The following is a 3,981-nucleotide window of genomic DNA, read 5'->3' as shown; positions in this document are numbered from 1 at the left end:
AGATGGGGAGGCACTTGAGCGAAGTTTGGTGTAGGACGAGTGTATAGTGGTGGAAGAAAGGTAGACAGAGGAATGAGGTTTAGAACTTCTTGACTAGTGTGAGAAGAGGGAGAGGCAGAAGATGTGTGAGGTGGTGATGGGCGAGGTGGTGGAGAGGGAGAACGTTCTATGGATTGGTATGAGGAAGACGAAGAGGGTGGTGTACAGGGAGAGGCATTTTTTCGTGCAGACTATTTGGTTCGAGCCATGGTTGTTTCTGAGAAGAAGATGATGAAGAAGATGAACAGTGGACGTGGTTTAGAGAGAGAGAGAAAGATTAGTCCAGCTTTTGGGGAAAATAAGGTGAGAAGAGAAACAGTTTTCTGACTTGAGAAGATGGAGAGAAAAAGGTGGAATAATGATGAGTATGCTGCCCAATAGTAACAGTTTGTACCTAGGGAAATGGAAAAAGCATTTTGGGGGATTGGGGAGTGTATGTGTCAGCATTCTAACACCAGACACAAGGGCACGTGTAATAAATGCCAAGATTTGCCTTTTTTACTTTTGAGAGGGAAAAGCAGACTGTTGCTTTTTCCAGAACGGAGAATGATGAATCGCGAAACGAAGACTGATAAACGATCTCCGTTTTCTGCAGAAGCAGATTTTAACCAGAATTTTCTGGATTTTTCATGATTCTCAGTTTTTCTTTGATTGAATTAAAACTATCCTCCACAAGAGGCTTTGTGAAAATGTCAGCAAGTTGATTTTGAGTATCAACAAAGATTAATTCAACGTCTTTCTTATTGACATGATCACGAATAAAATGATGTTTTATTTCAATATGTTTCGTCTTTCTTATTGACATGATCACGAATAAAATGATGTTTTATTTCAATATGTTTTGATCTAGAATGCTGAATTGGATTTTTGGACAAATTTATAGCACTTGTATTATCACAATAAATTGGAATACTGGAATAGCTTACAGAGTAATGTTGAAGTTGGTTTTTAATCCACAAAACTTGTGAACAACAGTTTGCAGCTGACACATATTCATTCATTTTATATTTGATCAACAGATCTTTGATATATTTTTCTTGACAAACAAAAATGCCTTTTTCGTATTGTTTGATTTGTAAACCAAGAAAATATCTTAATTCCCCCATCATGCTCATTTCAAATTCACTTTGCATAAGTTTTGAGAAATCTTCACATAGTTTTTCATTTGTTGATCCAAAAATGATATCATCCACATATACTTGAACAATGAGTAATTCATTTCCTTCAGTTTTCTTGAATAAAGTAGTATCGATTTTTCCTCTTTGAAAATTGTTCTCGATCAGAAATGAACTCAGTCTTTCGTACCACGCCCTTGGTGCTTGTTTTAAGCCATAAAGAGCTTTGGTAAGTTTGAAAACATGATTTGGTTTTGCTTGGTTTTCAAAACCTGGGGGCTGTTTTACATACACTTGTTCATTTAAAAAACCATTTAAGAAAGCACTTTTCACATCCATTTGAAACAGTTTGATGAGTTTATGAGATGCATATGCAAGAAGTATTCGAATAGCTTCTAACCTTGCAACTGGAGCAAAAGTTTCATCATAGTCTATACCTTCTTGTTGATTGTAGCCTTGAGCTACTAATCTTGCTTTGTTTCTCACGACCTTACCTTCTTCATCAAGCTTGTTTCTGAATACCCATCGAGTGCCAATAACAGTTTGATCTAAAGGATCTGGTACTAGAGTCCAAACTTCATTTTTCTCAAACTGTAGAAGTTCTTCCTTCATGGCGTTAATCCAAGATTGATCAGTAATAGCATCTTTGATTGACTTTGGTTCAATCTGAGATATCATTGCCATGCTGTCGTCATCATTCTTGATGATCTTCTGGTTCGGATTCCATCAGCTGTGTCTCCAATGATCTGAGTTTGAGGATGATCTCCAATGGTTTTCCAGCTTTTTGGTGGAGAATGAAACGGAGATTGTTTATCAATCTCTGTTTTCTGCAGACTTGTTTCCTGCTGCGTTTCATTTTGAGTTTCTTCTTCCTCATCCTTTTTACTTATATCTAGATCATCAAACTCATCAAACAATATATGCATACTAATTTCAACAACATTAGTTCTTAAATTGAACACTCTATAACCTTTAGATTCGGTTGAGTATCCAAGAAAGATCGCTTTATCGGATTTTGCATCAAATTTTCCAATAGGATCTTTGTTGTTTAGAATGTAACAGTAACAACCAAAAATATGAAAGTAAGAAATGTTTGGTTTTCTGTTTTTCCAGATTTCGTATGGAGTTTTGTTGATGATTTTTCTGATAGATACACGGTTCAAGATATAGCAAGAAGTGTTTATGGCTTCTGCCCAAAAATACCTTTCAACATTTGATTCTTCTAAAATAGTTCTTGCCCTTTCTTGTAGTGTTCTATTTTTTCTTTCAACAACTCCATTTTGTTGTGGAGTTCTTGCACATGAAAGATTGTGAGATATACCAAGTTCATCAAAAAAGCTTTTGAATGAGGCATTTATGAATTCTCCTCCATGATCACTCCTTACAGAGATGATGCTGGAGTCCTTTTCATTCTGCACCTTTTTACAAAATGTTTTAAATGATTCAAATGCATCATCTTTTTGTTTTAAAAACAGAACCCATGTAAATCTTGAGAAATCATCAACAATAACAAAACCATATTTCATTCCTCCTAGACTTGTTGTTTTGACAGGCCCGGATAAATCTATGTGAAGTAGTTCAAGAGTTCTTTTTGTTGTTACAAAATCTTTTGTATGAAAGCTGCTCTTGACTTGCTTACCTTTTGCACAAGCTTCACAGATTTTATCTTTCTCAAAATTCAGTTTTGGTAAGCCTCTAACAAGATCAAGTTTGGAGATTTTTGAAATCGTTTTCATGCTGATATGTCCAGCCCTTTTATGCCAGATCCATTTATCTTTATTGATTGATATAAAGCATGATTCATCAAGTAATTCTTCAAGATATAAAACATATAAATTTTTCTTTCGCTTTCCAGAAAACAGAATTTCTCCAGTTTTAGCTTTCTTGATTTCACATACCTTTGGCTTAAAAACATTGTCGCATAACTTACTTATGCTTAATAAATTGTGTTTTAATCCTTCCACGTATTGAACATCATTTATTTGAGCAGAGTTTGTCTTACCAATGGTTCCATTACCCTTAATTTGAGCTTGATCATTATTTCCAAATGTGACCGAACCATCATCCTTCTTGCTGAAGGTTATGAAACAATTTCTATCTCCTGTCATGTGCCTTGAACATCCACTGTCCAAGAACCAAGGCTTTCTCTTTGTATTTTGGAAACCAACCTGCAGGTGATATCATTTCAGTCTTAAGTACCCACTTTGTTTTGGGTCCTTGAGAGTTAGTTTTTAAGTGGTATATCATTCTCGTTTTGGAAACAGCTGTGTTGTTAGTTGTTGATTTTGAAATGGGTTTAACAACATAGGATTCAGAGGAGTTGAACTTTGGTTTAAAAGAGTTTTTGAAACGTTCAACTTGTAATTTTGAACGTTCTCCGTTTGGGAGACAAACTGGAGAACGTTCTCCGTTTTGCTGTTTCTTAGACACAATTTTGACAGGATGATTCTCCTGTTTAAAAAACTTCTTTCTTTCAATTTTTTCATCCCTTTTTCTAAAGTAGCAAGCAAATTCCAGATGTCCAAGTTTTTTACAATATGAGCATCTAGTCTTGCATTTTTCTTCCTTTCTTTCTGGGAAAAAGAAGTTTTCATAGAGTTTGGTTTTTTGGGTTTGATTGAAACCAAGACCAGCTTTATCAAAAATTCCTATTTGAGATCCCATGATGTTGTGAAAAGTTTCAGTGCTTTAATGAAGTTTAGTAAATCTGTTTTGAGAAGTTCATTTTCATTTCTAAGTTGAACGTTCTCCGTTTGTAGCGCAGAACGTTCTTGACATTCTTCACTTTCAAAAACTTTTGTTTCTTTCAATTCTTGAATCATTTTTT

The sequence above is a fragment of the Cicer arietinum genome, chromosome 3, assembly GCF_000331145.2.
Source record: "Cicer arietinum cultivar CDC Frontier isolate Library 1 chromosome 3, Cicar.CDCFrontier_v2.0, whole genome shotgun sequence".
NCBI classification, from domain to species: Eukaryota; Viridiplantae; Streptophyta; class Magnoliopsida; order Fabales; family Fabaceae; genus Cicer; species Cicer arietinum.
Note: the sequence above shows the minus strand (reverse complement) of the source record.